General features: G+C 38.3%; 1 protein-coding gene across 5 annotated transcripts in view; it reads right to left on the bottom strand.

The window, feature by feature from the left end:
• Window positions 1-14941, bottom strand: part of FKBP5 (FKBP prolyl isomerase 5) — a 102659-nt gene that overhangs the window by 68913 nt on the left and 18805 nt on the right. Inside the window, exon 1 of one of the 5 annotated variants that reach the window (XM_076003404.1) lies at window positions 1971-2351. The exons of the other annotated variants lie outside the window; for them this stretch is intronic. The gene's annotated coding sequence lies outside the window, so the exon portion shown is untranslated. Of the gene's footprint in view, window positions 1-1970; window positions 2352-14941 lie in introns of those variants that run through there. 5 annotated transcript variants of the gene reach the window in all.

The following is a 14941-nucleotide window of genomic DNA, read 5'->3' as shown; positions in this document are numbered from 1 at the left end:
AAGGCTTTCAAATAAGGAATACTTGACCTGTAGTACTTTTGGCAGCAGTTAAACATTTTTAAAAACTCAAACCATCCCTAAGGAAATCAGCAATATCACTACTATAGATTAAAAAGATCAACTGCACTTAGAAAGTATCTGAAGTTACCGCTCTATTCATCTCTCTGTCCTTCAGTGCCATACTATTGTTCAAATAAAACAATTTACTGCTCTTTTATCTCCTAAGGCAAGTGTCTGAATCCTTCTCTGGTACTTTCTTGACTTTATGTATAACCTCTTATCTCTCACAAACTATAGGTGGGGCTCCAAACCAGGTCATGAGACCCCTTACTCCAAAGGTACATCTGACAGACATCACTGTTAAAAGTTGTAGCAGACACTGCTAGTAATTAATTCTCAATATTCTTTTCTCCATTTCTTCCTTTAGTAATAAAACCTTTGGTTTTTTAACTGGACACGAAGTTTCCCAGAATAAAAGCCCCAGTTTCTTCCCTTACAGTTAAGTGTGGCCATGTCATTAAATTCTGGCCAATGGGATGTAAGCCAAAAAATATCCTTAAAGGAGGAGGCGGCCAGCTCTGAGAGACCACTCTACGAAAGGAATATCTGAGTTGAAAGCTGAAGGCTAAGTAGGAGCCATTCACCTATTTATTAAACAACAGAAAACAATTTCCTTCTCCATGGAACTTACATTTTAGTACAGGTAAAGACAGCAGGAATGAGCCTCTATTATTTGCCCATGTATTTGATAGAAAAGTCAAATTTCTAACTGTGATACAGTGGTAGATTATTAACTTGAGTTGATTCATTAGAGCCCAAACAATTTGGTTCCAAGTCTCCCGATGATTTATAAGAACAGGCCGACAAGGTAACATACGACAAAAGTCTATGAACGCTGTATACATAGACAATGTGTTCCTATTCATTTTTGTACCCCCACTACCTCATATAAGTAAATGGCATATAAATAGCACTCAATAAATGGTGAAATGAATTGTGATTTTCAAAAGCAGTCAATATAAAGATGGTAAAATATCATACACTAACAATCACTGCTGAAATAACATTACAGGTTGGCTATATTCCTTTTCTAAATTTAATCTGAAAAATCTAATCTTGAGAATTAACACTGTACCCAAGTGTTCAACTATAAAATAAAAATAAAATTCTCTTCTAATCAGTAGTAATAATTAAGTAAACATAATTAAAATCTATCTCTGAAGTGTTTTACATGTCTGTGCATATATAACACATAGCAGATTTATCTTACTAATTATATTTAAACATGGACAATCAAGAACAGAGAACCACAGCTATGTGTCAATCTCTGAGTATACATTATTTAGCAACTGGAGAAAGAGATGGTTCAGAGCTGGGATGCAGACAGAAGAAACCTAAGACAAAAGTTTTGTATAATATTGCATCCTCTTGTAACAGTATTGTCTCATTAAAGCACTGTAATATAAATTGTTTCCCAAAGTCAATTATTTACCCAAGAGAAAAACTGTATAAGAAGAGCATTTGGGGTCTGTATAGAAAAAAGAAAAACTCTGGCCACCTTAAATCCTCACCCCAACAGTATGAGGAAAGAAAAGAGCCAGGAAACTCAGATCTACTAGTAACTAGCTGTGGAATCTCTGGCCCTTACTCAGTTTCTCCATCTGTGAATTTCAGGAGGTTAGACTAGAATATAAGGTTTATTCCAACTCCAGTATTTTATATTTAGAATTACTTTTTAATGATTAAATACATGTTTTATTTTATAGGAAAACTAAGTTTGATACATGGAAGGAAAATAATTCCCAAGGAATGGAAAAAGTTATTTTAGTATACAGAGTTCACTTTCTATTACAACCTCTTGGCAAAACATCAATTCTGAGCTTTGCCCGCTTAGACATGGTATTAGTTTTCTAGAGCTGCCATAAAAAGTTACCACAGACTTAGTGGCTAAAATATTACAAGTTTATTACCTTATTGTTCTGGAAGTCAGAAGTCCCCACTTCAAAATCTTTAATCTTATTCACATCTGCAAAGTCCCTTCTCCTCTAGAAGGTAACAAGTTCTAGGGATTAGAATACAGACATCTTTGAGGGGCCATCATTCTACGTATCATAGATACCCCTAGTCGTCCAATCATGATTGTAAGAATTTCTCCTAAGACTGTAATTCTGTTGGCATCCTCCATTTTGTACTTGGGGCCTTACAACATTCTTCCTTTCTTTCCATTTATTTATCATCCAGTTGGATAACAATGTTTAATCTGACAGTAAAATAAAATCTAACATTTAATATTTATCATTCTGAAAATTTATTCACAATTTCAGAAAACACAAACTGATATTTGGTATTTTGATTTTATAAGAAGTTAAAATTATAAGTAAACTTGATATATGTAATGCATATGTTTACCACCTCAAACTCAATCACTAAAACATTACTTTAAAACAATACTCTAAAAATCCCTATGATTCTGAAATTTGAGCAGCATGCTATAAACATTGAAGAAAATATATAAAGTACCTTTATTTTTAAAGATTTTGAGCTATAACAATTATGTATGACAATAAATCGCACATATTTATTTATTTTTTGAGACAGTCTTGCTTTGTTCCCCAGACTAGAGTGAGTGCTGTGGCGTCAGCCTAGCTCATAGCAACCTCAATCTCCTGGGCTCAAGCAATCCTGCTGCCTCAGCCTCCCAAGTAGCTGGGACTACAGGCATGCGCCACCATGCCCGGCTAATTTTTTCTATATATATTAGTTGGCCAATTAATTTCTTTCTATTTATAGTAGAGACGGGGTCTCACCACGCCTGGCCTGATTTTGGTTTTTATCTTTAACTCATTTCATCTGTTTACTTTGGGTTTAATTTTCTCTTCTTTTTCGAGTTTCTTAAGGTGAAAGATGAGAACACTGATTTGTGACTTTACTTCTCCAAGACAGGCATTTAATGCTATGAATTTTCCTATAGGCATCTGTATTAACTATAATCCATAAATTTTGATATGATCTTCATTTAATACAAAATACATCCTAAATCTTTTTTTTCTTTTTCTTTTGAGACAGAGTCTTACTCTGTTGCCCCGGCTACAGTGCCATGGTGTCAGCCAAGCTCATAGCAACCTCAAACTCCGGGCTCAAGCGATCCTCCTGCCTCAGCCTCCGGAGTAGATGGGACTACAGGCATGCACCACCATGCCTGGATAATTTTTTCTATATATTTTTAGTTTGCCAATTTCTTTCTATTTTTAGTAGAGATGAGGTCTCGTTCTTGCTCAGCTGGTTTCGAAATGCTGACCTTGAGCGATCCTCCCGCCTCGGCCTCCCAGAGTGCTAGGATTACAGGCGTGAGCCACTGCGCCAAGCCCGAAATTCATCTTTGATTTTTTTTCTTTGGCCCATTCTTAGAAATGTGTTAGTTTCTAAATATTTGGGAGTTTTCCAGGTACCTTTCTGTTGCTGAATTTTAATTACCTTTTGGTGATTGTACATACTTTATAAAGGAAGTCACTTTAAATTTACTGGCACTGTTTTATGGACCAAAATGTGGTCTATCTTAGTAAATGTCCTACATGCAATTGAAAAGAATGTGTATTCTGCTTGTATTGGGTAGAGTATTATATAAATGTCAATTAGGTTAGTTGGTTGATAGTGTTGTTCCAGTCTTCTAAATCATCTAATTTTTTGGTCTGTTTTATCATTATTGAGAGAGAGGTGAGGCACTGAAGTTTCCAACTATAAATGTGGATCTATTTCTCCTTTCGGTTCTATCAGTTTCTGATTTACATATTTAGAAGCTCTGTTATTAGGTACATGTTTAAGACTATGAATTTCATTTGATGAATTGACCCCTTTATGATATTCCTTATTTTAAGTAATGTTCTTTGCTCTAATTTGTCTGAAATTAGTATAGCTATTCTAGCTTTCTTCTGATTGTAGTATTAGCATGAAATATCCTTTTCCAGCCTTTTACTTTTAGTCTATTTGTATCTTTTATACATACAATAGGTTTCTTGTAGGCACCATACAGTGGGCCTGGCTTTTTAATTCAATCTACTAAGTTCTGTCTTTTATTTGGAGTGTTGAAATCATTTATATTAAATGTGATTATTGATATGGTTTAGTATAAATCTGCCATCTTGCTATTTTTTTCTGTTCATCACATCTGTTCTTTGTTTCCTTTTCCCTCTTTTTCTTAGATCTCTTGGTTTATAATTACCAAATTTAGAAATTTTTTGGCCATTATTTCACCAAAAAAAAATTTTTGTACCCCCTTCTTGTTGCAAGACTATAATTAAATGTCTATTAGGCCACGTGAAGTTGTCCCGCAGCTCACTTATGCTCTAATTCATTTTTTTCCAGTCTTTTCCTTTACTCTTTGAGTTTATTTGGGATAGTTTATATAGTTATTTTGGGATGGCTTTAAGTTTTCTAATCTTTCCTCCCACACTAATTTGCTATTAATCCCATACAGTATATTTTTCTTTTCACGTATCTCTAGATGTTCAATTTGGGTTATATCTTTCATATCTGTATTTAACAGATATCTTTACTTTCCAGAACATATGGAATATAGATATAACAGTTTTAATGTCTTTGTCTACTAATTCCATCATCTGTGTCATTTCTGGGTCTTTTTCTATTGATTGATTTTCCTCTTTACAGGTTGTATTTTTCCCACTTTGCAGGCCTGATAATTCTGACCAGAGGCTAAATATAAATTTTACCTTGGTGAGTGCTAGATATTTTTGTATTCCTATAAATATTGAGCTTTGTTCTGAGATGCAGTTAAGTTACTTGGAAACAGTTTGATCCTTTCGAGGCTTTCTTTTATGTTTTGTTGGGGAGGGGGTCAGAGTAGTCTTCAGTCTAGGGCTACATTTGCCCTACTGCAGAGCCAATACCATCTGAGTACTCTACCCTATGTCCTATGACTTATGAGGTTTTTCTGATCTGGTTGGTAGAAACACAGACTATTCTTGACTCTGATAAAGAATCAAGGATTGTTCTCTCTAAGCCTTTTGGGTGATTCTTTCTCTGGTTTTGGGTAGCCTCCACAGATCATATTCACTGATCAGTACTCATCTGAAAACTTGAGGAAGACCCTTTGCAGACCTCTGATGGTCTCTCCTCGTGTAGCTCTCCCCTCTCCAAACTCTAGCCATCTTAGCCTCCCTAGACTCCAGCTCCATCTCCTAAACTCAATGAGACTGTTGGGCTCTGCATGGGGTCCTCCTTACCCTGCAGCCTGGAACTCTCCCCAGGCTGTAAGCTAGTACATATAATTATACGCTTCATCTTGTTTGTTTCTGCTTTCTCCGGACTGTCCTGTATTGCCTGTTGTTTGGGGCATGAAACTGTTGCTTCATCTATTCTGTCTGGGGCTTTTGTTTGTTTTGTGATTATAGCCAAGAGAGTAAATCCAATCTCTGTTATTCCATCTGTGCCAGAAGTGCAAGTCCATGAGTACAAGGAAGAAACAGTAAAAAGGCACAGGTTTCGTAAGTGGAGTTTCAGTAGGGAAAAAATTATCTTATAAAATAAACAATGTTTGAACAAATGTTGACAGTCTGAAATTTGAAGGGTATAGTTTTGCCATGATGCTACAAAAGTCAAAGCCTATAACTGATAATTATAAATCTCTCTCCAAAAATGGCAGGTACTTTATTTTAAAATAGTAGTCAAAGCTATGGTTTTGTGCATATTTCTGAAAGTCTAACTGCAGCATTTTATTTTATTTCTTTAATGTATATAAAAATGTCTATTTTAAACCTTTCTAGGAAATGAGAATGAAACATTGTGATTTTACATTTCAAAGGCCATTAATAAATAAATACCATAATAAAAAATCTGAGTTAACCACTGTTTTTCCCCTTCTTTTGATTAATTCAACTGAAGAATATGCAGGGGAAATCATCTTCAAAGCCACAATGCTAAAAAGTTAGCTTTGGTTGACACTGGTATTAATAGGCTTTAGCAGGTCTTTAAGTTTTTCCTTTGTTTTGGAACAAACCTCAAATGTCCACCTCGTTTTAGTTGTTATCATCACAGAAAACTCTGCTTCACAAAGATAGGACATTAGAAATGAAAGCAGGCTTTTTGGTGTTTTTGTGGCAATCTCAGGATATTCCACCTTGACTTTAATCCAGAATGTATGGAGATTTGAAGTTGTCTCAAACATACTTTTTTAAGGCCATTATCATTTAAAATCTCAGGCAGTTGATCCTCTTCTAGTACAAAGTAAATTCATTTGGCTTATTCACAAATGGATTGTGGTCCATTCCTTCCCAGTTCAGGAGTCTTTGATGGTTGGGAAGTAATGCTCAAACTCTTTTTGAGCTGGGAGAAAGGCCCTGCGCCTCAGTCTCTTTCAAAATCTCTGCTAATGTTTGAAACATGTCAAAAATCCCAATGTTCACCCATCGCCCTCATAATTCCAGTTTGGTTTTGAATGCAGCCACTTTATCTGCAGACTTGAACACAGTTGTCATTCTCCCCAGAAATGAAAGATTGAGTTCTTTGAGCAGGTTGAATATGCCGCATAAGTACGCAAGTTTCGCAACCCATTCTGTGTCACTGAAATGTGCTGCCAGTGGTGACTGTTTTTCTTAAAGAAATCTCTGGATTGGCTCTTAACTCAAAAACTGGCTAGTGATCTACCTTTAGAAAGTCATCTCACTTCTGTGTTATAAAAGAAGATGTGAGTGCTCTGCATCTATCTCCTCACAGAGCTGTGCGAACAGATGTGAGTTAAGGGCGTGTACTTTAATGTGGTTGGTAATTTTAATCACATCCTGCAAAACGTTGTATAGTTCAGGTGACATTTTTCAGCTAGCCTGCATTTCTCTATGGATGACACAGTGCATAGGCTCACATTCAGAAGCCACCTCCTTGACGTAAGTAGTGAAACCAGAAACCTGTCCAGTCATGGCAGCTGCTCTGTCCCATGCATACACTGACACAAAATGACCAATTCAGTTTCCTGATAAGTAACCATTCTAAGACTTGAACAGTAATGCAGCTATGGTGTTGGTTGACAATAAAAGTCACATAACATATCCTCATGCACACCCTTCTGAAAAACATATTGCACAAAAACAAGCGTTGTTGCCTTGCTCTCAACATTGGTAGACTCATCAACCTGGATTACCTACCATGGTGACTCATTAATCTTCTCTAACAATTGTGCCTCAATACCCTTTGCCATTTCATCAATTCAGCCAGTTATGGTGATAACGGAAAGAAGAACACGTGCCACCTTTTGAACTGTAGGCTTTCTTAAAAGTTCATAGCAAATGTCCTTAGCAGTAGCCAGGATCAGCTCTTCACCAATAGGAAAGGCTTCTTAGCTTTAGCGATGCGGTTAGCCACTAAGAATGATGCTCTCAGTGCAGACACATTTGATGAAGTGGTGGCCTTCAATAATTGCTTCTGTTCTTTGTGTTCTTGTTTTTTTCTTTTGAAAAACTCCAAAGGCTTGTCTTTTAATGCAGGGTGCTTGGTCTCCACGTGGCAAAGCAGTTTTGAAGGTTTCATGGCTTCACTGGATAGCCAGTCACCACCTATTACACAAAGCGGGTTTGGAGAACGAGAATCACCTGTTGCAATGAACTCATAATTTAAGTAGGACTCTTGGTATTTTCTTTTAAATGCAGCTTTCACTTTTTTGGCAGTCTTAGAGTCTCTTGCTGTCTCATCACTGGTTCCCCCCCCCCCCCTTCAAAGAAGCTATCCAGTGATATTTGTTTTTTACTCATTTTTGCTAAGGTTAGCTTGTGGGCTTACCAAACTATGACCAAGACAAGTATGCAGTGCAGAAAAGAGGTGTGGATGGAAGTGATAAATAAAATAATGGGCGGGACCCTCTTAGACTAAAATAAGTGTTGGATTCTGACTTAAAGCCTGCCACCACATGCAGCTTTACAATTGAAGTAAGATGGTCACTTGCTGCTACATAAAGCCTGCCACCAGATGTATCTTTTTTTTTTTGAGACATAGTCTCGCTTTGTTGCCCAGGCTAGAGTGAGTGCCGTGGCATCAGCCTAGCTCACAGCAACCCAAATTCCTGGGCTCAAGCGATCCTTCTGCCTCAGCCTCCTGAGTAGCTGGGACTACAGGCATGCGCCACCATGCTCGGCTTATTTTTTCTCTCTATTTATTAGTTGGCCAATTAATTTGTTTCTATTTATAGTAGGGATGGGGTCTCGCTCTGGCTAAGGCTGGTTTCGAACTCCTGACCTCGAGCAATCCGCCCACCTCGGCCTCCCAGAGTGCTAGGATTACAGGCGTGAGCCACCTCGCCCAGCTTCACATGTATCTTAATTGTCACTTGCCACTCACTGATAGGGTTTTTTGTTTCTTTGTTTGTTTGTTTTTTAAAACAGAGTCTTGTTCTATTGCCCGGGCTAGAGTGCTGTAGTGTCAGCCTAGCTCACAGCAACCCAAATTCCTGGGCTCAAGCGATCCTTCTGCCTCAGCCTCCTGAGTAGCTGGGACTACAGGCATGCGCCACCATGCTCGGCTAATTTTTTCTCTCTATTTATTGGTTGGCCAATTAATTTGTTTCTATTTATAGTAGAGATGGGGTCTCGCTCTGGCTGAGGCTGGTTTCGAACTCCTGACCTCGAGCAATCCGCCCACCTCGGCCTCCCAGAGTGCTAGGATTACAGGCGTGAGCCACCTCGCCCAGCTTCACATGTATCTTAATTGTCACTTGCCACTCACTGATAGGGTTTTTTGTTTCTTTGTTTGTTTGTTTTTTAAGACAGAGTCTTGTTCTATTGCCCGGGCTAGAGTGCTGTAGTGTCAGCCTAGCTCACAGCAACCTCAAACTCCTGGGCTCAAGTGATCCTCCTGAGTAGCTGGGACTACAGGAGCGCACCACCACGCCCCGCTAATTTTTTTCCCTATTTTTAGTTGCCTACCTAATTTTTTTTTCTATTTTTAATATAGACATAGTCTCGCTCTTGCTCAGGCTGGTGTTGAACTCCTGACCTCAAGTGATCCTCCTGCCTCATCCTCCCATGGAGCTAGGATTACAGGGGTGAGCCACTGCAGCTGGCCACTGATAGTATTTTTATATGAGACTGCAAGCAATTGATTTATTATGGTCTCTGTGCAGTGAAACCTCTCTGCTAATGATAATCTTGTACTTGTAGCCGCTCCCCAGCACTAGCATCACCGCCTCAGCTCCGCCTCAGATCATCGGCCGTTTGATTCTCTTAAGGAGCGCAACCTAGATCCCTTATATGTGCACTGCACAGCAGGGTTTACGCTCCTGTGAGAATCTAATGCCACCGATCTGACAGGAGGCGGAGCTCAGGCGGTGATGTGAGCAATGGGAAGTGACTTGTACATACAGATGAAGCTTCCCCTTGCTGTGTGGCCTAGTTCCTAACAGGCCACGGACTGGTACTGGTCCTTGGCCCACGGGTTGGGGACTGCAGCCTTATCAAATATGTCTTTTGCAAATATTTTCTCTCAGTCTGTGGCTTGGCTTCTCATTCTCATGAAAACAGTTCTTTTTAGCAACATTTTTTCATATACATTTTTTGTATAGTTGCCATCGGTGTACATATTTTATATTCTGCTTCTTCCAACCTAACGCTATAGACATTTAAAAACGTTACTGCTGTCCTCATTACCATAAGTTTAAAAGACTGTATTATATTCTACTGGATGATCCCCAAACTGATCAATGAAATCACTGCCAAAATCTGAGCTGGCTTTGTTGCAGAAATTAACAAGTTGATCCTAAAATTCATATGGAAATGTAAGGGACCCCAATAGCCAAAACAACCCTGAAAAGAACAAAGTGGTAGGACTCATGCTTCATGGTTTCAAAGCTTAACTGCACAAAGCTACATTAATCAAGACAGTGTGATACTAACATAAGGACAGACACATAGAGCAATGGAAAAGAACTGAGAGTCAAGAAATAAACTCTTGGCCGGGCGCAGTGGCTCACACGTGTAATCCTAGCACTCTGGGAGGTTACGCAGGTGGATCATTTGTGCTCAGGAGTTCGAGACCAGCCTGAGCAAGAGCAAGACACCGTCTCTACTAAAAAAATAGAAAGAAATTAGCTGGACAACTTAAAATATATAGAAAAATTTAGCCGGACATGGTGGTACGTGCCTGTAGTCCCAGCTACTCGGGAGGCTGAGGCAGAAGGATCACCTGAGCCCAGGAGTTTGAGGTTGCTGTGAGCTAGGCTGATGCCACGGTACTCTATCTAATAAATAAATGAAAGAAAGAAAGGAAAGAAAGGAAGGGAGGGAAGGGAAGGGAGAAAGGAAGGTCTGTCTTACATAACATTGTTGTGAACATTTTTGTGTCTACCTTTTTATTATATCATATAATTAAGAGTATGGGTTCTTGAAATAGTCTGCTTGAGTGAGAATCAGCTTGACACATGACTGTATGATCTTGAGCAAGTCACTTAACTTCAGTTTCCCCATCTAAAAAACGAGGCTAACAGTATTAACACCTCTTGGGATTCTGAGGATTAAAGTAAGTAATGCACACAACCACCGGCTTTGCATGGTGTCTGTCACATAATCAACTTTCAACATTAGTAGTAGTAGAAGCTGTTGTAATTGTCATTCTAGTTTGTATTATTTTCTTAAGATGACTTCTAGAAGTGGTATAATTGGGTCAAAAACCATGAATATTTATGCATCTGAATAATTGCACCAAACTACATCTCAAAATGGGTACACCGATTTTTGGTGCCAGTAATAAGGATATGAGAGAACAGGGTTACTATGCTATCATTATATTATAGTAAATTTATTAATAGTCATTTCATTTTAAGTCTGTATTGATTTTTGCTACTTTTACCCTTTAGCAGCTTGAAAGCCAATCATTTTCTAATTATCCTAATCAATCCTACACATCCTGAATACTTGCTGAATATGAAATGTGTGCAAGACTGTATTCTAGGGCTACAAAGGGAACTGAAATGAGTTAGCCCAAGGATTATTTGTGAGGTAAGGCAAAGGAACATTTTAATTCAAGATAATTATGAGGGGGCATAATTTCAACCAGGAGGGGTATGGCAAGAGTAAAATCAAAGCTGGTAAAAGGACACATTTCAAGACCATGTGGCTTGAGTGCAAAGTGGCTAGGATATGGAATGGTGAGAGTGCAAGAGCATGAAGAGGACCCTCTAAAGCAGCCAGTGACCACATGAGGAGAAGGGGAAGGTTCTCACAGAGCAAACTGTGCTGAAAGACACGAAGACACGAATCATCATGACCCATCCAGGGAACTGAATGTGATCCAATTTGGCTAAAGTGACGGGTACATGTGGGAAAGAAGCAGATGATGCTAAATAAACAGGCAGAGGCCTGACTATGAAGGACCTTGTGTGCCAGAATAAAGCACTTGGACTTTATTCTAAAGGACGCAGAGAACCAAAGCATTTTAAAGAAAAGAAGTAACAATCAGACTAGGTTCTCAAAAATTACTCTGGCAATACTGCAGTGGCTTCTCACCTCATGAAGAATAAAATGCGAAGTCGTATGTTTAGAACTCCACAGATGCTGATCACTGGCTATCTCCAAAATGATTTCTTATCACTCTCCCCTCACTCAGTGGCCTTCTTGCTGTCCCCTGCAATATGCCCCCCTCAGGGCCTTTGCACTTGCTGTCCCCTCCACATGGAACTCTTCCCCAAGATGGCTGTACAGCTTTGCTCCCTCACTTCCTTCAGGTCTCTGTTCAAATACTTTCTTATCAGAGAGGCTTTTCCTGTTACCTGACATAAAAGAGCAAGAAACTACTGTAATCAGCTCCACTGTTTTTTTCTCCACTTGGCACCTGGCACACATATTTAATTACAGTATTTGTCTATTGCCCGTGTTTCCTTGCTAGAATGTAAGCTCTATGACGGACCCTTTAAATAACCCCAAAATATTGGAATTGTTATTAATGCCAAGGCCAGACAGTGAAACTAAAGGACGGAGAGGTTAAGTAATTTATCCATGACATACTCCAGTGAAGAGTGGAACCAGACAGAATCACTCCTGAGCCTGCACTCTAACCGTTTCACATACTGACTCACCAGTAGTGTCACAAGGTCCCTGACTATGATTCTACACGAACTTCCTGTGAATAGACTGACAAGCACTAAGATTACAAAAACTGAATTCACACTGTGTCCTAAAAAGATTCTTATAATTTATTAGCCAAGGTTTTTAAAGCCAGGAAACATTTTTTAAATGATCAATTAAAATGCACAAGATATCTTGACTTTTATTTATCCAAAAATTAGTCATATTTTTGTTTTAGAGCTACAATATTCAAACAAGATGAAGAGATTCTATTAAACTAGAGGGAATACAACATATGATACCAAAACTACTTTTCTAAGACCCTTTTTCAAGTTTCATATTCAATTTCAGAAATAAAACTTAATTATATCTTTAAGATGAATATCAACATTTTCTGAGGTACCATTCCCAAAGAAAGAACATGGTGTCCACTAGGAAAACATCCAGTCAATATGGTATCATGTGTGGAGTAAAAAAATGAAAGTGAGGTCTCAGTAGCATTTCTCTTGATTCTTCCTCCTCCTCCTCAGATCACTTTCTTCCTTATCTTTCATCCCATCTCCCATTATCGTATCTCCTTTTCAAACTGTAGTTCTCAATCAACAGCTTCTCCCCTGTCAACCACATCATCTCAGAACTCATCCATTCTTAATTTCAACTACTACCACTATTAGGATAACTCCCAAATCTAGTCATAATTTCTCCCTTTCCCCTTCTCCAGTCTTTGATCTATTTCTAATTGCCTTGGCTATAGGTAACATCAGAATCCTTTGATTTCACTATGTTTTTTAAAAAAATTAACTTTTTCAAAATCAGCCCCTTCTCAATTTACTTTATAATCTGTATTTTCTGGCCATTCTCCAAGGTTTACAACTTTAATATAATTTTTATACATTTAATCAAAGAACCTACCAACTATGCACTGTGTTTCCTATCTTACTTTCCAATTCCATTGCTAGAACCATATTCTGAGTTGTCTTCATTTCCTTCATGAACAGTTCTCCAGCAGACCTGCCCACCTTCAGCCTACTCACTTGCTCCCACTCATTCTATATGCACTGCCAGTGACCTCTCTCACACAGTACACTCACATTATTCCCCAATTCAAGGACTTCAAAAGTTCCTGCACAACAAATCTAAACTTCTTGAACCAGCACTCAGGTCCTTCTGCCCCTTTAGAATGTCACTAGTAAATGTTTATCTTAAACATTCTAACATAAAAGCCTAGATCAAAACCAACATCTCGATCTTCCACATCTGAATCAGTACAATATACACCACAGGCCTGCAGGGGACACAGTACACCATCATCCACCCAATTTCAACGATCATATCAGACAATGGAAATACAGTCCCCAACTCACAATGGTTCACCCTAAAATTTTCGACCTTATGATGGTGTGAAAGCTAGAAACCATACTTTGAGTACCCATACAACCATTCTGTTTTTTCACTTTCAGTATTCAATAAATTACATGAGATATTCAATACTTTATTATAAAATAGACTTTGTTTTAGATGATTTTGCCCAACTATAATGTAACACTATTGTAAGTGTTCTGAGCATGTTTAAGGCAGGCTAGGATAAGCTATGATGTTTGGTAGGTTAGGTGTATTAAAAGCTTTCTTTTTTTGAAACAGAGTCTTGCTCTGTCACCCGGGCTAAAGTGCCATGTCGTCAGCTTAGCTCACAGTAACTTCAAACGCCTGAGCTCAAGCAATCCTCTTGCCTCAGCCTCCCGAGCAGCTGGGAATACAGGTGCATGCCACCATGCCCTGCTAATTTTTTCTATTTTTTATAGAGACGGAGTCTCACTCTTGTTCAGGATGGTCTCGAACTCCTGACCTCAAGCTATTTTCCCGCCTTCCAGAGTACTAGGATTAGAGGCATGAGCCACTGTGCCTGGCCTGAAAGCATTTTTGAGGTAAGATATTTTCAAATTACCATGGGTTTATCAGGATGTAACCCCACTGTAAGTCGAAGATCATCTATATACTCCTTAATCTATCATCTTCTGAATATCTCCCTTCTAATCCATAAAATTAATGTAATCTGAAAAATAACACTATACATCCTTATGAGAGTACACACTGGTACAATATTTTTAAGGGTGAATTTGCCAATATCTATAAAGAGTTTAAGTGCAAACATCCTTTAGCCCAACAATACCACTTTTAGGAAATGACTTGGAAGGTATTCTTACTGAAGCAAGCAAAAACATATGCAGAAGGCCATAAAACACAATATTGTTGAAATAATAAAAGGAAAATTTCCTTAAGAGACTGTTATATATCTCTACAGTGAAATATTATACAGCAATAAAAAATAAAGAAGCAGCTATACATGAATTGATATGGTAAGATATGTAAGAATGGCAAGAAGGGGGAAAAACAATTTCTAGAACAGAATGTAATTATTCCATTTGTATAAAGACAATGCATACACATGTGTAAATGTGGAGAAAATATCTAGAAAGAAATATCTTAAGCCATTAATAGTAGCTAGTTCTGGAGAACGGGATTAGGGAGAAGAAACAAGGAATTTTCATTTTTTGTTTGATGTATATATGTATGTATATATATATATACAGTTTATTAAATTTTCAACAAGAAAGTAAGAAAAGGCTGAGTACAGCAAAAGTTCTTAACCTTAGATGAATATAATTGATCTTGATTATTAACAGCACAGGGAATATGAGCTATTAAAAGTGTTTAATGAGGCCAGGCATGGTGGCTCACACCTGTAACCCTAGCACTTTAGGAAGCCAAGGTGGGAGGATGGCTTGAGGCCAGGAGTTCAAGACCACGTTGGGCAATAGCGAGTCTCTATCTCTACAAGAAAACACAAAAATTAGCCTGGTATGGTGGTGCATGCCTGTAGTCCC

This window comes from Microcebus murinus, chromosome 5, assembly GCF_040939455.1.
Source record: "Microcebus murinus isolate Inina chromosome 5, M.murinus_Inina_mat1.0, whole genome shotgun sequence".
Classification (NCBI taxonomy): domain Eukaryota; kingdom Metazoa; phylum Chordata; class Mammalia; order Primates; family Cheirogaleidae; genus Microcebus; species Microcebus murinus.
The sequence above is the reverse complement of the archived record's forward strand: the minus strand, read 5'-3'. Positions and strand labels throughout refer to the sequence as shown.